Source organism: Peromyscus eremicus, chromosome 18 (genome assembly GCF_949786415.1).
Source record: "Peromyscus eremicus chromosome 18, PerEre_H2_v1, whole genome shotgun sequence".
In the NCBI taxonomy this organism is placed as follows: domain Eukaryota; kingdom Metazoa; phylum Chordata; class Mammalia; order Rodentia; family Cricetidae; genus Peromyscus; species Peromyscus eremicus.
The window spans coordinates 8,674,158-8,699,176 of record NC_081434.1 but is presented as its reverse complement, the minus strand read 5'-3'; the positions used below and the strand labels follow the sequence as shown (position 1 = coordinate 8,699,176).

Here is a 25,019-nt window from a genome sequence, read left to right as displayed (position 1 = left end):
GGAATGCAGACTGGAGACATGAGAAACGTTTGCTTCATTGGACATTTAAACTAACAATAAAGGATAGGACTGGTGGCCAGCGTTCAGATGAAGAAAGGGGTCAGGAGAGATGCTTCGGTGGTTTAGAGCGCTTGCTGCTCTTTGCGGAGGACCGGAGTTCAACTCCCAGCACCCACATGGTGGTGACACGTGACCATCAGTAACTCCAGTTCCAGGGGATCTAACCCCCCTCTTCCGACCTCTGTGCACACTAGGCATGCACACGGTATACATATGTACTTGTGGGCAACACACTCATACACATAAAGTTTCAAAGAAATAAATACTATCCGGTGGCCAGGGATGTGGCTGCTGGGGAGCACGCTTACTGAGCACTGGGAAGGCCCTGGGATGCATCCCCAGCACCCCATAAAAAAAGAAAAGGAAGAAAGAAGAAAGAAGTTTCCCAAACAAAGAAGGTAAATATTGGCCAGGAGACAAGAGTAAATGTCACTCACTGAAGGTAATGAAGGAGTATGTGCTGAAGCTGAGGAATGAGATGACAAAGTTGACAAGGCAAATCGTGGAGCCATTTGTAAGGGTTTGTAAAAAGAAAAGAAATCAATGATGTTATTATTATTAGGTAGGCAGATTGCAATTTCAATAGGACAAAAAATGAAAACAGGTAGGAGCTACACAGGACCGATGGCGGACACTGATTGCTAGTGCAGCGGTCTAGGCAAAGGTCTGCTGTGGGTGTGACAGGTATTTTCAATCAGGAGACCACAGTTCCGGCTCAAGCAACAGTGAGAATGATAAGAGCCTTACTAATCTGGAGAATGGGGGGGGGGGGCAAAGTTGAGGTAGGAAAGGAAGCTCTGGTTTTGACAAGGTCAGGATGCCCAAGGCAAGGTTATCCACTCAGTGATGACCCAGAAGGAAGTGAATAGCCGGGAACTGGGCTGATGGGGAGATAACGGAGGATGTTAGCTACATACAGGCTGAAACTGCAGCTGAGAAGTGAAGATAACTATTTGAGAAGATGTACTAAGTGAGAAAAGAATGATAGGTGGACTATATAGGTCAACTCAAGGTGAGCTGTTAGGGATTTAGAAGGGAGGCGCTAATCACAGAAGGGAGAGGTCAAAAAAAATGTTGTCCCAGAACAGCAAAGGATGACCATGAATGTAATGGCAGGGATGCTGCCGGTTGCATTTCCTGGGCAGTCTCTGTCAAAGGGACCCTGCTAAGTAACTGTCTTAGTTACCTTTCTATGTCTGCGTGGCAAAACACCACAACCAAGGTAACTTATAAAAGAAAGCACTTGATCTGGGGGCTCCCAGCTGAGGGTTAGAGTCCATGACCATCAGAGTGGAGACCGTGGCAGCAGGCAGGAGGGCATGGAGTTGAAGCAGTAGCTGAGAGACACTGGGAATGGGACGGGCTTTTGATACCTCAAAACCTGCCCCCAGTGACACGTCTCCTCCAACAAGGCCACGCCTCCTAATCCTTCCCAAACAGTTCCACCAACTGGGGACCAATCGTTCAAATATATGAGCCTATGGGGGTATTTGCATTCAAACCACCACAGTAACTCATACAGACCCCCCTTTCATTTCGTGATTGAAACCATCTACGAACAATGGGTACACTATCAATCATCTACGAACAATGGGTACACTATCACCTCCATTTTGCAAGTAAAAGAACTGAGACGTAGGTTTCATCTATTAGACAGGTCAGAAACCAAGACAGAGGACCGCTTCTTTGAAATGGGAGTGGCTAGTGTATCCAACATCCTGAAGTCAAGAAGTTCAGGAGCAAACAGAACCCACTTGGTTTTAAAAGACCACCATTAGTGGCTTCCACCAGAGCAGCTCATTTCAAGGAAGTAATACCAACAAGGCTTCACCTCTGGCACCTCCTCTCCTAATCCTAACCAGTATCAGTCCCTCTCTGAACCAGTGACATAGTCCTAAATGCTGCACCTACTGCTATTCTTGGTCCCTACAATCTATCCCCCAGACAGCAGCCAGAATGTTTATTTAAGAGTGAAGCTTGGAGGGCTGGAGAGATGGCTCAGAGGTTAAGAGCTCCGACTGCTCTTCCAGAGGTCCTGAGTTCAGTTCCCAGCAACCACATGATGGCTCCCAACCAGCTGTAATGAGATCTGGCGCCCTCTTCTGGCATGCAGGCAGAACACTGCATACATAATAAATAAATTTTAAAAAAGAGAGAGAGTGAAGCTTGGGCTACTCACCACCTCCCTAACATCCCTTAAACACTTCCATGCTCAGCATATCTAAACTCTCAGGATGCTCTAAAAACCCAGGAAGTGGCTGGGGAAACTGTCAGAAGATAACAAATACTTGCTTCCAAGCCTAACAACTTCAGTTTGATCATCAAGACCCACAATGGTGGAAGGAAAGAAAGCCAAGTAACCAAAAGTTATCCTCTGGCTTCCACACACCTGCTGTTGACATGTGTGTACACACAATAAGTAAATAATTATCATAAAAAAATTAAAGTCCTAGATGATCTCACCCTACTCTTTATTCTCAACTCTAACTGCTCTGTCATGCTCCTACCACAAAGTGGTCTTGCTTTTTCTACAGCAGGACATGGCAATTTCAAACCAAAAAGACAAACCTCAGACTGAGGTCTGTCTATTTCACATGGTATCGCCAACATTAGACACGTTAGAACCTCACATGTAAGAAGAGCCGATACATAGTTTGGGGTAGAGGGCAGAAAAAGAGCATTAACAAGGAGATAAAGAATGTGTAAACCAGTTTGAAGAATAAATGGAGAGTAATAGACCAAGAAGAGTTGGGATAAGTGGGATCAGGAATGAGAGCACAGGATAGAGGAGGGAGTATAGGAAGAATAACTAACTCTAAAGGCCTTTGAGAGGCCATTCTAGAAGCTTCCTAGAACATATGCATATAGAAAAAGTTTAAATGGGGTCAGCCTACAATGGGAGTATAATGTCTCTCCCAAACACGACAGACCATCAAACAAAAAAACCCAGTGGCAGGAATGAGTTATCTCTTTTCAAGTTGTTGGTCCATGGAATCCCATAGACACCCTCCAGCCCCAAAAGTATCACAGGTCATTGCCACTGCAGTTGGTATTCTCCAGAGGTAAGACCCCAGTTGCTAAAGACATCATGTACTTGAGTCATAGAACATGAAAAAAATCAAATTGGGACTTACCTGGAAGTTTTATTCCTACAGGTGATGGACAATGCTATATACATTATGCTACCATGGGGGGGGGGGGGCGCTGTTGGTAATCAACAGCGTTCCTCTGCTATGAACCCTACAATCCACAGTAGCAAGTAGCCTAGAAAGATATGCCAGCCAGTGTAAAAGTGGCACAAAGGTCATGATAACAACAACCCACTTTCTGATTGGATTGAAGATCCACTGTGCAAAACAGAACTCATGTCTAGCATCTTTATTAAGGCCAAGAGCCTGTGACTGGGCAGATGGTAGGCGCTAGGGGAGAACCAACTACTATTAATATTTTAGATGAACACAGTGTGAAACAGCCTCCTAGGTGCTTCTCTCTCTATCTATAGATCACCTATGGTTTCTAACACAGAGAGCCACAGCTAGACAACGTGCTCAACCTAAAGGAAACATCTGTATCCTGGACCTCCTCCCAAGGCTACACACACACACACACACACACACACACACACACACGCACGCACGCACGCACGCACGCACGCACGCACGCACGCTCACGGCAGCTATGACTACACACCCAAGTCCTGCACAAGATCACGCCCGACAAAAATCTGGTGTTGAGCCGGGCAGTGGTGGCGCACACCTTTAATCACAGCACTTGGGAGGCAGAGCCAGGTGGATCTCTGTGAGTTCAAGGCCAGCCTGGTCTACAGAGCAAGTTCCAGGACAGCTAGGGCTACACAGAGAAACCCTGTTTTGAAAAACAAAAACAAAAAAATTTGGTGTTGGACAGGGTAAGGGGTCACAAAGCCCTACCACTAGCTGAGGAGCCATTGAAAACTGACGGCCACTGGGAGAGAGTGAGTCCCTGAGAAGGTATCTGAGCTCCGAGAGATGGTCCTACACCCATGCATATATAGACAGCACCAAGTGGTCTTAGGGGGGTTAAAAACAGAGCACATAAAATCAGGAAGACAGAGTGGTGGGAGGGTAGAGGAGGAACAGTTGTACCTATGAAATTCTTAAACAATACAATGAAAAAACATTTTAATGCTCCTAACAACTTGGTTATTAAAAAAAATCATAAGAAAGCAATTCTAATTTCTTGTTTCTACTTTTATCTTTAAAATTTTACTTTTTAAAATATTAAATATTTTTAAGGCTTTTACTCTTTGTGCTAATATTTCCACTTCTATAATTTGAGGTTAGCATAAAACCAGTTGTTTCCAGTCCCTACCCAGAACTTTATTTTTCCCTCTGGTCATTTCACATTGCAAGGGGTTTTTTTATTAACAATTATACATGGCTGATGGATGCAGCAAGTATTGCTTGACAGATGCAAGCTATCTGAAAAATCCTAGGGTGTTACTGATTCACGGAAGATCATAAAAATTCCCCCCCCCCTTTTTTTTTTTTTTTATATTTGGGCCGGCAAGATGGCGAATCAGGTAGAGGGTGCCTGCCACCAAGCCTGAAGACCAGAGTTTGATCCCTGAAGTCCATGGTGAAAGGAGAGACCTGACTCTCCCAAGTTGCCTTCACATGTGCACTATGGGGTGTATGTGTGTGTGTGTGTGTGTGTGTGTGTGTGTGTATACCAGTGTGTGCTCAAGCATGTGTGCACGCACACACCCCCACAGAGGCATACATACAAACACAAACACAAGCACACACTGGCACCCACACACATAAATAAATGTATAAAACATTTAAAAAATGCTGGTCTTTTTTTTAATGTATGATACACAGCAATATAAAAACACGAAGATGTTTCAGGAGAAAAAGCAAGACACACACTATATCCAGCAGATAACGGCATCGGTATATAAAGGACCAGAGCATGCAGAACGGAAACGTGTAATAGAAGCTACCTCTTTGGTAAAGGGATAAAGACAGCAGGAGTTCCCACCATCGCTGGTGAGAAATGAGAAAATCACAAAGCACTGTAGATAATGCCAGGCGGCAGAAGATACGACTGAGGACTTCACACAGACAGCTCTAACATGCCATTCTGAAGCTGGATGGGGCACTCAGATTTTTTTTTTTTTCGAGACAGGGTTTCTCTGTGTAGTTCTGCGCCTTTCCTGGAACTCACTTGGTAGCCCAGGCTGGCCTCGAACTCACAGAGATCCGCCTGGCTCTGCCTCCCGAGTGCTGGGATTAAAGGCGTGCGCCACCACCGCCCGGCGGCACTCAGATTTTTAAGACCAGACTGGTTGCTTTATATAGATACCTTATTTATGGGGTTGGGGATTTAGCTCAGTGGTAGAGCGGCAAGTGCAAGGCCCTGGGTTCGGTCCTCAGCTCCAGGGGGGGAAAAAAAGATACCTTATTTACACACTCTTCTTGCATGTGTGAAATATTTTCAAATAAGAACAGGGCAAAAGCTGACTAATAAACCACAGGGGCGAGATACTTCTACAATGCTCATGAGTCATATAAGTGTTTTGTTGTTATTGTTTTACCTTTTGTTTTAGTTTTCTTTCCTTTAACCAGTTTTAAGAGTTCTACTTTTAGGATGGCCAGAGGGCAAATTCTGCAGGTTATCTACCCCGTTAATACACTTCCTGAAATTTCCCCTCTGAGATACACTCTCAAGCGTAAACAAGCAACCCCTGGCAGCTGCCCTGTAAAAACAGGCATCCTTTCTAATGCTTACTGCTGTTCCTGAATTCAGACAGGGCATTTGTGTGATGCTTCCAATATGCTTGCAGTCTATCCTTTAAACAAACACTGAATCTTTTAAAAGGTTATGTAACATTGGCTATCGATCAAATGACTGGGCGCACCAGGACACAAAGTTCAAACTTAAGATCTTAGAGAATGTTTGCAGGTAGGTCCACAGAGGAGTGAAACTTAAAGCGTGATACGAAAAACATAATTCTAGACAATTTGTTATCCATGCTATTTCCATTAAAAGTTACAGAAGCTCCTGGCAGACTTTCGAGACAACCCACAGGCTATAGATGCGTACAAAAAAAAAAAAAAAAAAAAAAAAAAGAAAGAAAGGAAAAGAAAGAAAAAAGAAAAAAAATCACAGGAAGCTTGTTCATTCTGCAGGTATGGGAACAGGAGCATAAGAGAGTTAAACTGATTGAGCAGGAACAAGCTGGGAGGACAAAGTCTTCCAGCCGCCACCCAGTGTTCTCTCAGGCCACCACATGACTGCCTCTCAACACTCCTGAGCAACAAAAGAACCTGCAGTGTTTCAAATTGCCCTTCCTGTAGGTGAGCATCCTTCCCCTTTAACCCATTCTCTTCCTGGCACACTAAGGCAGTCTGACACATTCCCAGCAAGAAATCAGGGGCTGGAGAGATGGCTCAGCTGTTAAGAGCACTGGCTGCTCTTCCAGAGGATCCAGGTTCAATTCCCAGCACCCACATGACCGCTCACAACCATCTGTGACTCCAGTTCCAGGGGATCCAGTGCTCTCTTCTGGCCTCCCTGGGTACTGCACAAATATGGTGCAGACATGTATGTAGGTAAAAATATTCATACACATAAAATATTAAAAACCTAATATAATTTTTGAAAAACCAGAAGCAACGATGACGGTGAATTTTTTCCCTTTCAATTATTGTGAAACTGGAACCAAGAGTGCTGATGGCCTCTCACCCACTGTCTTATCTAATCTGGACTAGGTCCCAGGAAATGTGGGCACACTTTTCCTTATTAACACATTACCAAGCTTTCCAACTCCAACCAAGCCCAGATTCTGTAGTCATCAAACACAATAAAAACAAAAAAATAAACATAAAAACAAGACAGATTTATACAAGGACTACTTCACATTCCCATGGAGCATAGGCTTATTCTCAATAATGACTTATGTTTAACATACGTACTGAAGTACTTTTATAGTCCCCAAATAAAATAACCAATCCAAGAAACTATAAGAGTTCATTATATTATGTAAAACAATGGCAGGCAGGCATGACCAAAACAGTGAGTGCTAGAAGTGTGCCATGCAAATTTCACCTTAAAATCATATTATAGACCTAGGAACGATGTGTGAAAACACAGTTTCCGAAGTAGACCGTCTGTCTCCCCATCCTTGAGACCATGTCATAACCCAGTCTCAGTCAGTACATCTTCTGGCCAAAAAATAAAAATAAAAAATAAAAACAAAACCAGGTGGCCGTTAGTGTGAGAAGATTTTGAGGAATTTCCTTTGATTCAAAATTTCAGTAATTTAACTATTTTTCAAAAATTGAAAATCCAGAACGTCCTTGAGATTAGCCGCAAAGCCAGAGAACCAAGTGCAGCCTACAAGCTTTGGAAGTCATAATGCCTGCATGTGCACGCTGCAAGCATATGGGTGTGTTTTTATATTCAAAGTTGAATTTCAAAATTTTATAGTAGCTTTCTGCTGTTATGTGTTTTCTCAGTCAACAGCTACTAAAAGTGCAGCTATTAGCATATGGGAGCCCTCTTGTTTCCTTTTATTTAGAGAGGAAGAAATTATTCTTAATACTGCACTCTGTACATAAACCTGTCACTACCCACATGTGAAGACCAATGCACTGTCTTTAAAAACTCAGAATCACGATATACTATTAGCGTGGAAGTGGGGCCCTGAGAACACGCATTCCAGGCCACCATTTTCTCTCTCTCTTTCCCTCTCTCTCTCTCTCTCTGGTTCACTTTTAATCAGCTCTAGATGTCATCAATCACTACAACCCACATAAATAAAACCTCACATGGAAGGTGTTCCCTGAACTTTGCTTCTGACATCAATCAGTACATTGCCCAGAGGCTTCTACATCACCCCACAGTTGGATGCTCTGAGTAGACAGGCCAAGATAGCCACCCTTCTCCATGACAGTGGCCAGGGTGGCTAACTCCAGGGTGCAGAAACCATGCAGGTTAGAGCTGATACCACAAACAGGGCATTCGTGTCTTAGGGATTTTATTTTATTTTTTTAGTGCAAAGGGGAGTGAGGTGACTGTCTGCTTCATCATGTATTTTAGACAAAGAAAATATCAAAAGGGACACATAACCTGACCATGGTGATGGGAAGCGCCCCTAAAGCACAGAGTCAGCAGAGAACCCAGAATACTCCATTCTAACTCCACTCCCTGCCCGTTCTTGGGGGAGATAAGAGGACTGAAGAGGGATGTGTGAGAGAATACGTGTCCAGAACTAACTGAATGACTTAAAGTCTCAATTATTGAGGAGGAGAGTGGGGAAGGAGCGCCCCCACTGTGCAGACTAAGGGCTTTCTGGATGCAGTATCTTGTGTTCAGTGTCAGAGGAGGAATTAGAAGAGCAACGTTCCTCCAGCAGAGCAGCTTACAGACAGGCCAGGTGCCGAGTGGACATCTTGTAAAGCCTGATCAAATGCTGTCTCCTTTAGGGTGCTTTCTGCGTATCCCTCCTTGTACGCAAGCCAACCAATGTTCTCCTCTTACCCCCCATGCCGGTCCTCCTCACTCATACATGTTTTATTTCTGGCCCTGCTCTCTCCCCCTCCAAGCCTCCGCCACACGGATCCTACTACACACTCCCACGGGAGTGCCCTATCAGCACCAAAAAGAGGAGATGTGAAACTAACGCTTATGTTGTTCCATTTACAAACCTGTTCTGAGTTCACATTCTCTCCGTCCCCGGAGCTTAACATATTGCCAACAGCTTTTATCTATCCCTCTCTTTCTCAATACCCAATTAAAGGTGTCAGCCCAATGCACCTCAGCAATGCCTCCTCCCCCACCCCATTGCCACTCCCTAATTCCGGCCTTTATTTCTTGAAAACCCTCTCGGGTTGCTTCTTATTCACCTGGTGGTTTCTCTGCCAATTCAACTCATCCTGTGAACTGTTAGAAAGGCAACCTACAATTCAACTCTGACTATGCCATTTCAGGGATCAAGAAACTCCAATTTCACAGCTTATTAGGCCAGCCCAAATCTTCGGGCCTGTCCTTAAGAGTCTTGCATGTTCTGAGCCAAAGCAAATTTTTTTCCACCTCGTTATTGTTACACTCTTCCTCTTGATAGCCGCTCCATTCCTCCTGCATTCGCTCTGTCTGATATAAGAGCGTGCGCCCCACCAAAGCCGATCCCCTCCCACGTGAGTCTGCGGTCACCTCCCCTCCTGCATCACTTCCGTTGGTGGGGAAACGGCCTATCTTTTACCTACTCCATCTCCACACAGGAAACTGTGGAGTGTTCATGGAAAAGCTTCTAAAGCCTAACAAACGGACAAAGACTAAGAGAGGATAGTGCACCTGGGTCCAGTGTCGAGGAGGAGGGTGGCAGTGGGTATGAGGGTTTCAGATTCAACATGACTGAGACCAGGCACGCCAGGGCAAAGGGCCTTCTCAGAACTGCAGGCCACCGACCAGCCTGCCACATAGTGAATACATACGGTCTTAGGTGGCACCAGCTTTATAGACGCTGAAGGAAGTTAAAGATTCTATTAGATACAGAAGGATTCACAAAATAGGATCTGACAAGAGACTGTGAAGACTTCAACCACTCTGAAAAGCAAAGGTCGGGGCAGCAAGCCAAACCTCATGAACTCATGCTCCCTAAATTATTTCTATTTGGAATGTCTCTATCATTTACATACTCCTAATGAATTTACATACACAGTCACTTGGACTCAACATTTTAGTGAGTGGATTCCTGAAAATATGCAGATGATGGCCTGCAGAATGGATTAATGGTTAGCATACGGGATTTTCACCACTCTGTTCCATGCCAAGCTCATAATTCCTGAGTGTGATATGGACCCAGTTGCCTCCCCAGAGGTTCCCCCCTCAGTACTCCTGCAGGAGAAGAAAGTGCATGAAGTCTGGTGCCCACTGAGGATGTTGCCCACCTTACACACACTGTAATCAAGAAGAAATTATGCAGCGTAAAGACTAATTATCCCAGCCCGGCAGTGGTGGTGCACACCTTTAATTCCAGCACTTACGAGGCAGAGGTAGGTGAATCTCTGAGTTTAAGGCCAGCCTGGCCTAAGAGCAAATTTCAGGGCAACCAGGCTACACAGAGAACCCCTGTCTCAAATTTGTATATATCTATTTGAGATGTGAAAAGGCCAACTCAAACTCTCTACATGGCTATACTACAGGATACTTACTATAACTAAAAGAGACTTTGGGGGAAATCTAGGCCAACCATGTGACCCAAACTGTGTGTATCAGGATCTTTTGCTCAGGAACAGGACTGAGCTCTGTGTTTGTGGGCAAAGGACACAGAAGGGGAATAAGAGCTGCTGTACAGCAACATGTAACTTTAAACAGCAAAGAGCAGACACAGGAACAAAAAACAAATACAGCCAGAGAACAGTGAAGCCAATGAAGGCAGGGACCCGGAGAGTTCCAGGCTTCGTGATAGTTCATAATCGTAGGACCTAATAAGGTCTGTCTGCACTTGGCCTCCAATGGTCTTCCAGTACATTCCTTTCCCCCTTCCTTCCTTCCTTCCTTCCGACTAAAACTAGTTCAGGTTTATTTCTGTCACTTGAAACAAGTAGTAATCAAAATCTTCCACAAAGTCAACTGACTCATCGCCGTTCTACTTTTCCTACATTCTCTTAAAGGCTTCTGGGGGGAAAAATTGTCAGAAAGTTGAGCAACTGAATACACTAACAGGGTGCAGGGACCACAGTGAACGTTCTACAAGGAGAATGAAATTATGACCAAGAAAGAGAAAATAAAGGGCATTCAAGGTAAAGTCGTGAGATCCGTGTACAGCGATAAGAAATTCTAATCAAAAGAATTAAAAGGCTCATCGTGCTCCCAAAGGCAAGTTAATTGTGAAGATATCAGACCGGTAGACGCGACCGACTCTTCTGAGAGGCCAGATTATAAAGCAACGCCTCAATCTAGGTGATTTCATTTGGAAGGTTCCCCGGGGAACTAGCAACAGGCTTTCCAAGGACAAGAAGTGTTGAGTGTCCTCTGATATCTTCCCTGACCCAAATACCAAAACCAAGTTATCACAATGTGCCAGAGGCTTCAGTTTACCTACAAAGAGCAGGCAGACATTTGCCAGCCACACAAGCAGCCCTTTCTGTCTTGAAGGGGAAGGACATCTGCAACTGAATTTTAAGGAGCTCTGGTCAGGTATGTGCCTTCTATCTATCAAGCCAATCTGAGAGCAGATGGCTCCCCAGCGCTGAAGACATGCCCATCAGACCCAACTACCTGTAGACCAGTTTAACACGTGTAGCAAGTCAAAGATTGCCACGCAGGTGTTCGAAGGAATGAAGTGGGTGGTTCCACGGGGTTATGCAAACAAAAAGAGTAATTTAGGATCCCGTAGTTGGAAGGCATTTGTGGAAAAAGCAGCTAAACTTTGGGACCACATTCATCCACCAAATCTGCAACTGCAACGTTATAAAAATATATACACATGTATAAAATATATACAAAATGTAATAAATATAAAATATATATATATGGGAATAAAAATCAAAGGGCTCTGACTAGTTATGATGAGCTCAAAAGCATTATTTACTAACATTGTTTTCCGATGGTTTAAAAGTCTATGTTTGGTTATTAAGTGAAAAATACATCAGAAAAACTGATGAATTCTATTGGTGGGGGTATAGTTTTTAAACTTTTTTTTTTTCTGGCTCTGTAGCCATGACCGGCCTGTAACTTGCTATCCAAACCAGGCTGACCTCGAACTCACAAAAGTCTGCCTGTCCCTGCCTCTGAGTGCTGGGATGAGAGGGTGTCCCACCATGCTGGGAGTTAGACATTCTTATCACTGTAAAGAAAGAGCAAGGACTTCTGATGAAAATATTGGAACAAGAACCTTTAAAAGTCGAAAGCAGTGCTTTGATTCAAAATCTAAATGACACTGTATGCTGCAACCTTGGCAGACAGGCAATTTAGGCACGTGACAAAAGTCTAAATGGAAAAGAGCTACTGAGTGTAATAATAATAATAATAATAATAATAATAATAATAATAAAAGAAATTCCAGACATCCGCATAGGGAACTATTGAAAGCATCGGAAACTTGATTGGTATATCAGGTAGAAACAAATCTTTAAGACTATGTTTAAGTCGACCAAATATAAACTTGGTGTTCTCAAAACTGCCAAGACGCCACAGTACAGTTGATTTTGGTCTTCAAAGTCTGCTTGGCCACAGGCATGAAGTAAGTCAACATATCAGACATAGAAAAATAATCATTCATATATTCCCTTCAGCACAATCAGTCCCTTATCATCCAGCCCAGAAGTTTTTAGAAGTCCACCGACTGGAGGGAGAGCGGGGGAATCCATGGCTGATATATGAAATTAAGGTAATTATAAAATAAAAATACTTTTTTAAAAAAAAGAAGTCCACTGATAAAATGAGAAGTCAGGATCTGTTGATTCCCAAGGACAACGATAAAGCAGCTCCTGGATTACGAATCTTTTAAAAGGTGGGTCCTTTCTGAAGACCCATATTCAGGAACAAATGTAAAACGGCTGCCCCTGCTAAAGTGAGTATTCACAAGCTGCACATTCAGTAAGTACATTTAACTACCGCCCTCGGTCCTGAGAAACAACTTTGTAAACTCTATGACCCTGAGAATCCTTTGTGGGTAAAATTTTATACGTAAAATTACCCTCTATAACCTACTTTGTCTCTCACCCTGCACGGGGTGCTGGGGTGTCGTCAACTGCCAACCAACATGTGCGTCCCAGTTAACCGAATCTCATTTTGACAGTTCAGTCCACCGATGGCCAGAAGACAGCAATCACCTAACCTCTCCCAAGTTATCTCTCCCGGACAAAACAGAAGAACCAAGCCTTGATTAAGTTGATCCCGTCCAAATTCAAGAACCCCTGCAACTTCACATCCCCCTTAAAATCTCCCCTCACGCTTCAAATAATTGGTTTTTTGACACTCAAGGGAGGAAACACACACAAAACAAAAAACCTCCCTAAATACTTTCTACATGATTCAAAGAAAATTCTTCTAAAACCTTATTGTTCCGCCTTCAGAATTACCACCCTTATCGAATAACCTCCAAAGAAAGGCAGGAACCGTACTTTTTACTCGGATAGTTTGACTTGAAACAGCCCAGTGGAAAAGTTTTGTTGTTTTTTTATTAAAAAAAAAAAAAAAAGGCTCAGATAACTTGCTTCCACTTGAAAACAAAACAAAACAGGTACCTGCTCCACTGGGATTCTGCTGGGTTGGGGCCTATGAGGTGCCAGCCCGGGCCCCGGGTGCACCCCTCTCCCCGGGACGGGACGTGGGGGGCAGGGGATGGGATGTGGTGAGGTCGCTGGCCTGGTGGCGTCTCCCACGTTCCCACGCCCCAGCCCGTTATCCCGGCCACGGCTGCAGGCGGAGGCCGGAGCGGAGCTGGAGCGCGCCCGGGGTGCTGCAGCCCACGCCCCCGCCACCCCGCGGAGTCACCCAGGGGCCCCCCAGGCTCGGGGACAGTGGCTCCCGCGGCTCAGGTTCGCGGTGGGTGGGGAGGGGACGGGTAAGGTGTCAGCTCCCGCCTGACCTCGTTCCGCGCACGTCCCTGGGACCCGCCCGGGGCTCTGCGGCCGGGGGATGACGCTCTCGAGGCTGAGAGGTGGCGCCGGCGCTCCCGGGATGGGAGGGTGAGGGGTGGGGTGGGGTGGGGGCGGGGATGGGATGCGGGGGGAGCTCGGGTCCCAAGCCTGACTTGGCGGGGTCGGAGGGCCGGGTGGGACGAGGCGGGGTTGGCGGACTCACCGGGCAGCGTGGTGGCCGCGGCCGCAGCCAGGCAGAGACCGAGGCAGAGCGCGAGAGGGCGCGGGAGGGTCCGCCGCACACCCCGGGGCAGACGAGCCGCCGCCGCCGCCGCCGCCGCTGTCCGCCTCCCTCCTCCCTCCCGGCTCCGGGCGACAGACGGGGCGGCGGGAGGCATGACGGGAAATTCCTGGGCACGGGCGGCCGAGTCCAAATATGAGCATAGGAGCCGAGCGAGAGTGCGAGCGAGCGAGCGAGGGAGGACCGCGGGGCGAGCCGGCCGAGGACGGGGCCCGCTGCCCGGAGCGCGGAGGCCGCCAACTCCCGCCTCCTGCGCCGCCTCCACCGCCCCGAGTGCCAGCTCTGCAGGGGGACCCCGGGGCACAGCCGCCTCCGAGCCTCCACCCGGGAACCCTGCGGGGTCAGAACCGCCAGAGAGCCCAGGACCTGCGGGGTGACATGTCCCGGCGGTGCGGTGACGGGATGAGAAGTTCTGGCCTGTCCGAAGACTGAGAGGTGCCAACCAAGGGGTGACATGAATGCGCCTAAGTGTACTGAAGACCCACGATACAGAGAACCACCGCTTGTGTCCCCACCACCCCCACTGTGTGTGTGCCCAGGAGTGAGAGAGTCCTCACCACTCCCACTGTGTGTGTGTGTGTGTGTGTGTGTGTGTGTGTGTGTTGCGTGCGGTGAGATCAGCAAAAGGGCATCCCCTGAACTTTTATTTGAACACCATATATGGAATCAAAGCAGGCTGACCGAAAAAGTTTCCACAGCAGCTAAATGCTGGTTTACACCAACCTTTATTCATAGTCAGACAGACAGACAGACAGACACACACACACACACACACACACTTTATATTTATTGCAGACTGTCCAAAGTGCAACATTGAAATGTATTCAAAAAGTGCTACCTCTTTTGGTGACCAAAATGTCCTTCCCAGATGTTTAATTACAGGCCCAAGCACGTGACCACCTGACTTTTCTTTGGCGCTAATTCCACGATTAATCAGATCCAAATGACCCTTCGCCTCTCAAGACGATTTAATTGTCTTAATTACTATAATATATATTTTCCCCAAAACAAATTTTTGACAGGGTCTGGAGATGTGGGATGTTATACAATTACTTCTCAACATATTAAGAGGATGACGAAGTGTGATTAATTGAGGCAAAACACTGAAGGGGTAAATGTCAAACTGATTTAGAGGATGGGTTATTTTAACATGAACCGAAGGGAGATAATTTGTACATCACACTGTGCTTGGAACCGCTTTTATTTGAAAGTTAGCAAACCTCATTTCCAAACAAATCCAATTCTGGCAAAGTATGAAGGCCCATAAGCCAAAACTCGGTGCATGTGCAATTGTGTGTCGGCCCCTAAAACATCTGGCATTAAAAACTTTTATGTCCCGTGAATTCCACCCTACAAATGGGCAGATTTCACTTCATGTGCTAGCAATGACAGCGGATCAAAGGACAAATGGCCTAAAGAAACTAAGAGTAGATAGATATGTTGTAATAAAGGAGGCCTTTAAAGAACCCTGTAATATTACTATTCAGCTGTGTACCAGGAACACGGAGAGCTGGAATAGAATGGGAAATGTTAGTATCCCCCCCTCTGTCTCTGTCTGTCTCTGTCTCTATCTCTGTCTGTCTGTCTGTCTGTCTGTCTCTCTCTCTCACACACACACACACACACACACACACACACACACACACACGGCTTGTATTACGTAAGCAGCTGTTTTTCTCCTGTTTTCCAGGAACAGCTAACACAGTCCCTTCCCCGTCATCTGTCTTTAAAACTAAAAAGAGCTCAGCCATTTATAAGCTGGAGATAGGAACTCTCTGCATAAGGAAAAAGCACATTTCGAAGGACTGAGGCAATTGTTGCCATGCTTAAAATATTTCTCTGCAGCGACGGTTAAGAGGCAAAGGTATAAGAAAGCGATGCCATTGCAGAGCGATCTGTGTTCATCTAGGTGGGGAGTTAAGGACCAGTTTGCAGGCTTCACCTGCCAACAGTTACTTTAAATGCCCGAATTAAGTATGTTAAGGAGGGGAAAAAAAAAAGACCCCAGTTAATGGGTGTATAATAAACAGCAGATATTAAGCTAGGTGTTTGACACCCAATGTCTCATTTGAATCCTGCCAAGTATCTGTAAACTTAGTATTTCTGTCTGTTTTGCAGATACGTAGACTGGGGCATAGGAACAGAACCCTACTCCAGAAGCAGTGGAGTAGTGCTGGAATTCAAGCCCCAACCCGGTGTACATACACCTTTCTTACCATGTTATTATGGTCTGTTTTCTCGACATTTAAAAAAAAAAAAAGAGAGAGGTAGCTTCAAAGAGTGTGTCCCTTGGGTTCTTATGGTTTTAAGTATCTGGCAGGCACTCAGGTTGTCTCAGACACAGGAGGTAAAGATTCACAGAGAAATTGGATCAGAGGCTTAACTGGCTTTCTGGGCCTCCCAGGTGGGGCCATACCTTTGATGGCTCAGGGAAGAGGAAAGGTACTACCTACAGACCACTATGCTATGAGTTCCATGATCTAATTGTGGATCTCTAAATGCCCTGAGTTAGGGTTCCTATGGCTGTGAAGAGACACTATGACCACAGCAACCCCTGTAAAGGAAAAACATTTAGGTGGGGTGGCTTACATTTTCAGAGGTTTAGTCCATGACTGTCATGGTGTGACATGGTGACATGCAGGCAGACATGGCGGGAGAAGGAGCAGAGAATCCTACATCCCAGCTTGTAGGCAACAGGAAGTGGTCTGCCTCACTGGGTGTGGCTTGAGCATATATGAGCCCTCAAAGCCCGCCTCCACAGTGACACACTTCCTCCAACAAGGCCACACCTCCTAACTGTGCCAGTCTCTCTGAGGGCCATTTCCTTTCAAACCACCACATGCCCTTTCACCATAGATTTAGTAACAATAATCGTTCCTATTATTTTAAGCTTTGCTTGATTTCAAGAAAAAAAGGAATCACTTCCCCTGCTTCCTATGCTCCCCTGCCCCGATGCCAACATTTACATCACACCAGGCACGGTGCAGGGGGACGAGTTGCATTGGCTAACTCATGTGCTGTAACTGCTCCTACTAACCTAATGCGTCTGAGAGCCACGGCTCTAATGCTTCCTGTTTTTCAGAACACAGGAATGCTTTGTACAACTGTGGCTCTTTGTCTCTTTACCTACCTTCCCGGCCCTTGCCAGATGTCTCATAATCAAATGCCCTAGAGGGAAAAATCTGACTTGCTGTTGCTTGTTTTTTGACTCTTTTACTCTTTTGCTCTTTTGAGGGGCCTGCCACCCAGCTCCCAAATAAATCACACATGGAGAGATGTACTATTAGTTATAAATGCCCGACCTTAGCTTGGCTTATTTCTAGCCAGCTTTCCTTAACTTAAATTATCCCAGCTACCTTTTGCCTCTGGACTTTTTCCTTTTCTTACTTCTGTAAATCTTACTTTCACTCTTACTCCGTGGGTGGCTGGGTGGCTGGCCCCTTCTTTTCTCACTGCTTGATCTCTCTTGCTCCTCCCAGATTTCTCTATATAGTCTCCCTGCCTGCCAGCCCCGCCTATCCTCTCCCCTGCCTTACTATTGGCCATTCAGCTCTTTATTAGACCATCAGGTGTTTTAGACAGGCACAGTAACACAGCTTCACAGAGTTAAACAGATGCAACATAAAAAAATGCAACAGATCTTTGCGTCATTAAGCAAACATTTCCGCCGCGTAAACAAATGTAACACATCTTAAAATCACGTCCTACAACACTGACTCTTGCACCATTCTTGCCAGAGTCTGTCACAAAGCACGGGCCACCCAGACAAGGTACCCTATCTCCGTTGTTCAGCTGCGGCGAACAAGAAATGGTCACATGCTACCAAACAAGGCCAGCAGCTGTGCTGATGAAATAAATGGGAGGTGGCTGAGCATGGTGGAGCGGCTTGTCATCCTAGCACTCTGGAGACTGAAGCAGGAGCAGTGTTATAAGTTCAAGGCCAGCCTGGGCTAGACAGCAGGGATCCTTTTCCAAAAAATAAAAAGAAAAAAGAAAACAAAAAGGATGAAAAAGCCAAAACCAAGCAACCACCCAAACCCACAAACAAAACACGAGAAAAACTAGAACCAGAGTGAAGTTTTGTTGTTGTTTCGTTTTTTGGTTTTTTGAGACAGGGTTTCTCTGTGTAGCCCTGGCTGTCTTGGAACTTGCTTTGGAGACCAGGCTGGCCTCAAACTCACAGAGATCCGCCTGCCTCTGCCTCCCGAGTGCTGGGATTAAAGGCGTGCGCCACCACCGCCCGACCAGAATGAAGTCTTCTTTGGGGTTGTGCTAGAGACAATGCATTTTTATTTTCAAAAAGTGTGCGTGCCTAACAACTGCCCAAGCTACATCCTCACTAATACACTGTTCTCACCTCCCTAATAAAATCTCCCGGCCACTTCACAAAGCTTTGAGATTGAGACACCCTCCTCCCGCCCCCTCCTCCCCCACCTCCACATGCCTCAAGGAACTGGATGGATGCCAACCTGTCCTGGAAGTGAAGAGTGGACAGAATAGCACTTGCTACTGTTCAGACGCTCCCAGCCAGAGCAAGAGACCCAAACCAGCCCTTAAATCCAAAGACCTTTTACCAAATGCCACTGTTTTAAACCAGTTAGTGATCGGCGGAAGAGGAAGACTGGTTCTTTGGGGAGGTTCTAACAGGGAAAGATTCTCAGATTCTGTGTTCCTGTCTCAGGGAAGAGAATGCTCGGGCTCTCACTCCTGGCGAAAACAGGGTTTTAACTGATGATGGAAGCGCACCTCCTCCCTCAGTACACTGTGCCAGGCTTTTTCTTTTTGGCCACCAACCAGCTCCCAAATCATGACACAGAGACTTCTTATTAGTGTCGAATGCTCAGCCTAGCTTAGGCACGTTTCTGGCTAGCTCTTTCAACTTTAATTAACCTGTTTGTCTTTATCTACCTTTTGCCGTGGGCTTTTTACCTTTTCTTACTTTCTTGCTGTCTCTATGTCTGGCTGGCTGACGGCTGCCCTACTTTTGGCTTCTAGCATGTCCCTCCTTCTCTCCTCCTTCTTCTCTCATTCTTCTCGTTCCTCTAGCCCAGATTTCTCCTCCTATTTATTCTCTCTGCCTGCCAGCCCCACCTATCCTTTCTCCTGCCTAGCTACTGGTCGCTCAGCTTTTTATTAGCCCAATCAGGTGCCTTAGGTAGGCAAGGTCAAACAGATGCAACACATCTTTACATGGTTAAACAAATGCAGCACAAACAAATGTAACACACCTTTACACGGTTAAATATTCTGCAGCATGAACAAATGTAACACATCTTTGCCCAGTTAAAATAACATTCCACAACAGCACTGCAGTGGGAACAGGCCCAAGAAGAACATGACAGACACAGAGTCAATACTGAACACTACAGTAGACCCTTTCATTTTTGTTTCAAATCCTCAAAAAGAATGCGGTGGCCATGGCTGCTGGTCTCCCAGCCACCAATTGCTCTGAGGAGGAACAGCCTGCCACAAAATCCAGGGGATTCCTAACTGGAGAGAGACAGCTGGATGAACATGAGCATTTTCCTTCTGTTCTAGATAAAATGGTGTGTCTGTGTCTTGCAGGGCATTTTAAATTTTATACCATTGAAGTCCTGCCATTGTGTGTGTGTGTGTATATGTGCGCGTGCGCGCGTGCGTGCGTGCGTGCGTGCGTGCGTGTATTTAATTCTGGAGAGATTTGAAGTGATTGACATACTGTCTAATTCTTCCAACTTTGGCTTTTTGGATGTGCAACAGTAAGTAATAAATATTTAGCTAGAGTTTCAATATTATGAAGAAATAAGTAAGTCTCCCTGAATCAGCAAAGCTGCTTGGTGTTGGCGGATTCTATCACAGAAAGTGATCTATGAGAACAGTGAGCTACCAGTACAAACTGAGAGAGTGCGGATCAGCTTCCTGAGGTGGTGCAGACAAATGCTAATAGGAGACTTCTATTTTCCAGTCAGGATATTTGATTCAGTAATGTTATGGTTGTATTCTTTTTTTTTTTTTTTTTTTTTTTGAGATGGGATCTTATTTCAGACTCATCAGGAACCATATGTGCAGCCTTGCCTCAACTTCCCAGTTCTGAGATTACAGTTTTATTCTACTGAAAACTTGTTGGGGTCCAACAGAGGTTTCCTAGTGAGAGCTGAGCTTGCTTTACACAGCATGGCTACATAAGGGGATGGATTGACAACATGCGTGGTTAACAGGTGTTTGGAAGGATCTGCATTTGGCTGTGCTGGGGGAGGTCTTTTGCTCCACCCCTTGGCATTTCTATAAGTAGCCCTTTAGTAGAGACAGAAGGGGCTGGTGGGTTTTGACCCAGGCCCTCCCGAGGCTGTCCTGTGTTTCTAACTGTCTCTCTCCTTTTATATTTCTATCTAAATATTTCTCACTTCTCCCTGCTCAAGAGTACCCTGGGGGGAAAAAGTGGGGGCAGGTCCCCCACAAAAACCATTTTGATATTGTACTATATAGTCTATAAGAATGTATATGGGTTATTTAGCATCGGAACAACTGATCCAGTTTCCACGGGAGAGACACTATAGGAAATGTGGATCAGAAGACCCATTAACCTCCACAAATACACAGGAAGGTACACAACAAGTATATGAAACTTTGGCAGGAAGGTCTCCCTCCCCCACCAAAAGTCTACGCAGCCTCAGCCTCTGGCTTTGATTGGATAGTGTGTGATGTATGCAAGAAAAAGAAAGGTCCAGGCTATGAGGCCCTTTCAGTGGGGGAATCAAAGTGAAATCCATTTGATGCGGCAACAAGAATGGACAGGTAGGGCAGGCAGGTCAAAGGCAGGAGCCTTCAGAAGGCAGACTCTTCATTTAAAAGCTATGGCCCTTGAAAACTTAGGTGGGGCAAAGGAAAACCCGAAGTACAGTGGTAGAATTCTAATTTCTGTCTCTCCTACTATATGACTTCATTCTGAAATACGGTGCAAGACTTGGATACTGAATGACTCTTATCAGCAATAGAGAAACTTGGAAATCACCCTTAAGCCTTCCTCCTTTTGTGACTCCACCAAGTACAATGAGTATGCTAGAAATTCTGTGGGCCCTTTAATGGGGTTGGAGTGATGGCATAGAACTTATGAAGGCTCAATTCTCATAGAGAAAACACAGCAGATAAAACCATTAGCCACTTACCTTCCTACAGACAGGGAGCACGATCAAAATAATTCTTGAAACATATTCTGCTCCCAGTGATGAGTTTCAAGAACAAGTATCGGTTCACAGGGATGAAAATATGGAACTGCCAAAGTTCTAAACACCCCAAAATGTTCAGGAGAAAGAACCCCTGGAGAGGCTTCTGTAATGTTCCAATTTGAGAAAAAAATATCAAAGCTAATTTCATGTCACTTCACGTCTATATAAAAAGAAAAATATATTGGGAAGGAAGTATATATACTTCATATATATATGAAAACTACTGAACAATTTCCAACTCTGCCTTTACATTTCCTTTGGCTCAACAGAGTACCATTTTAATTCCTGGTCTTCTCTTGTGGGAAGTGCACATCCATTTCAACCTTGTCCCTTTCTCCTCTGTAATCAACATTCATGGGGAAAACCATGGTGATTTGCTAACTCTAGGTAGGTGTCCCTCAGTCAGATCCTGATACTGTCTGTAAGGGGGTCCCAAACTGAAAAACCAGAATTTTCTGGGGGTGGGAGCAATAATATTCTGGGCTCTTTCTCAGGTACAGTAACTCAGATCCCGACAAATGCCCAAGACAATAGACAAGTGGTCCACACAGAATTCTTTAAAACTTTGGCTTAGATTAACTGCAGTAATTGCTGGCATTACAGGTGTTCACCATTACATCCAGCTAATCAGGATTGATGTTCAATGTCTAATTGCCAATTGGGAATGGGGAGGGGGTAAGCTTCAGTCTCTTCTTTCTCTAATGTTCACAACAGAGCTGGGAAGGATTAATAGAAAAACACACAGGCATCTAAGACAAGCCTTTCAAAGCCTCTCCAAGACAGACAATTTGCTTGTAATCCAAATAATCCAGTCAAAGTGGAACTTGCTCTTTCGGTTGTTAGCTACGAACACACGACTGAGTTGCTTCCTTGGCATTCCATTAGTAAACTGAGCTCTATGTACGTTGAATACCAGGATCGCTGTAATCTTCAAGAAGTAGCGATTTTTTTTTAATCTGGATATGTCAAACCTTAGTTAACTAGGATATTAAATTTATCAGAGTACATTTTTATTATTCTAAGTAATCAGAAATTTATTCTTATAGGTCTGATTTCAGAGCACAATATGATTTATTATATGAAAGAGTTGGGGCTGGAGAGATGGCTAAACAGTTGAGAACACTTGCTGCCTTCCCAGCACTCAAGTCAGGCAGCTTACAAACACCCATAATTCCAGTCCCAGAGTATCTGATGTCCTCTTTGAGTCTGCACAAGCACCCACACATATGCAGAATAAACACACACAGATACACACAAACATACAACTCTAACAGAGGGTTACAAAACTTACGTTTTTCTGAACATAATGGAAATACATGAGTGTCTCTAAACATTTTAATTATACATGCAATATTTCTCCCACAAATATCTACAAATAAGGTTTGAACTTCTGACTAGTATTTTAAGTATACTGAGCTAATTTTGGGGAAAACTAAGAAAAGAAGGTTTTGAATATTCCATGTAACTAAAGAACAGCAGAAAAAGAAAATGCATTTTTACATAATTAGATTATGAGGCAAGGCAATTTTTATGTTGATGTGATATTGAAACTTGGCAAATTTAAGCATGAAACAATGTAGTTCTTATAATAATGAATATTATATATTGGTATAATAATTAATAAATAACAGAATGAGCAGCCTTTTAAGTTCCTGGAATGTGAGCCTAGGATTCCACAGCTCACATGCCTGCTTATAGAAACAGTAAACAGTAGGTCTTGCCTATTCACCCCACACTTCTCACTTATTGCTCTTGCTCTGTTGTTTTCTTGGAATGTACGCCACACAACTGAGTCACGCTGCTACAAGGTACACATCATGGGAAATTAATTTCAGACTGCTTGATGGGAAGATTATGCCAGCATTGTGTTTAGAACACCGTGGAGCAGTTCAACAATACAGGACTGACCGTGTTCAAGATGTAATGTTTTCCACCAGCACGTACAACTGGTCCATTCTAGTGGGGCCAGAACCTTTCTAAATACTGACATTGCTCTAGTTCTAATGATTGTTAATTCTGGAAAACTGCCATACTTGCTATCTAATTGGAACGTTGTTAATGCTGAGGAAAGAGATGTAAATCTTGATTATTTTACCTTTTCGAAGCGAAAGGACTTATCACAAGAAGTTTTAGATATTTTGGAGGACACAGTCAAAGGGACGAAATTATAGCAAAGTATAGTGTTTCAAAGCCAAATAAAATAAGAGAATCCACAGATGATGGAGGTGGCTCAGCAGTTATAGACTACTGGATGCTCTTCCAGAGAACTCAAGGTTGGTTCCCAGAATCCACACAGGGCAGCTTACAACCACCCACCTGTAGCTCCAACTCGAGGCATTTTGAGGCTCACTTTTGGTCTCCATGAGCACCCACCCACACAGCATGTACACACACACACACACACACACACACACACACACACACACACACACACGGAGCGGGGGAGGGAGGGTAGATATGCACATAAATAAAAATGAGAAAATGCCTCCATCAGATTGATGCTAGGAGGGCCTGTTGGGCCGTTTTCTTGATCAATGATTGATATGAGAGGGCCCCCTCACCGTGGGCGGTGCCATCCCTGGGCAGATGGTCCTGGGAAGGTGAGCCTGGGAACAAGCCGGTAAAGCTATGAATATTCCTCCATGGTCTCTGCTTCAAAGTCCTGCCCTGACTTTGCTTCATGATGAACTACAGCCCTAAGATGGAATAAACTCTACCCTTCCCTTCCCAAGTTGCTTTTGGCCATTGCTGATTTATCACAGCAGTAGAAAGTGAACTAAGACAGAGACAAAGAATTTTTTAAAAAAAAGTTTTAGAAAAGAAATTTCAGAGCATTTAAAATTGTAAGTCCAACAGAAAGCCAGATAGGGCTAAAAGAGAAACCCACACGATCTTTTGCAGTAAGGTTTGTAAGTATCTTCTAGTAGATTCTGTGAACTAGAATTCTAGCTTGGTTTCCCTTTTCTGGGAAAGAAGGTATGCGTGCTGAATGTCACTAGGTATTTGGGACAGCCATATTATTCTTCTGTCAAATTTGATGAATTACTATCATAACGCAAACTGGCCCGGTGCTCCTGGAATTAACCTGACTCGGCTGTGATGTGTGATTTGTACTCTATAATTGGATGAATGAGTATAGGAATGCACACTAACCCCCTGCTCCCGGATTTACCTGACTTGTGCACTGCACATCGCTGGAGTCATTCTCTCACCAACATGGTCTGCTTATGACACCTATGTTTCTAGTTGCTGAGATTGCCTGGCCAAGGTTCCCCTTCTACCCGTGGCTTCCTAGTCAGGAAGTTACCCCTTTCCCCTTCTCTGCAACTGAGATTTCATTTTAAAATGAAGCACTGAAGGGCTGATATATTATCAAGTTTCTCTCGTGTGTGAACAATACGAAGGACCATAATGGAAAAAATATTAAAACTTATTACCAAGTAGCCTCGGCTTAGAAACAGTAAGAGCAGCACTCTGCAGCGGGCAATTTTAAAAATTTGTTTTATTGTCTTGTCAACAGTACAAACAACTGTAACACTGTTTAACATGCCTGAAGTCACAGATCAGCATGGGTCAAAGCTGAAAGGGGAACGTTCTTCTAACTCCGGAGACCACACCCCCTATTGTTTTCCCTCTTTCCAAACAGGATTTTTCATTTACCTGCTAACACTACCAACTCATGCCAAAATAAACATGGCCCTTTCCCAATGTGCTGAGATGATTAAATTCTAAATGTCTGAGCTTCATTACCAAAGACTGGCAGGGATTCAAAATAAACGAGCAGAGACCAATTTTAACAACGAGTGAAGACAATTATAGGAATGAACATAATGAGCACACGCGAAGTTTTGTAAATAAACACGGAACTCAACAGACTGC

General features: G+C 44.7%; 1 protein-coding gene across 1 annotated transcript in view; it reads right to left on the bottom strand.

Moving 5' to 3' along the window:
• The window catches only part of Msrb3 (methionine sulfoxide reductase B3), a 118,753-nt gene extending 104,795 nt beyond the window's left edge, over window positions 1-13,958 (bottom strand). The window contains 1 exon segment of the mRNA XM_059245739.1: window positions 13,858-13,958. The gene's annotated coding sequence lies outside the window, so the exon portion shown is untranslated.
• Between the last annotated feature and the right edge of the window lie 11,061 nt (window positions 13,959-25,019).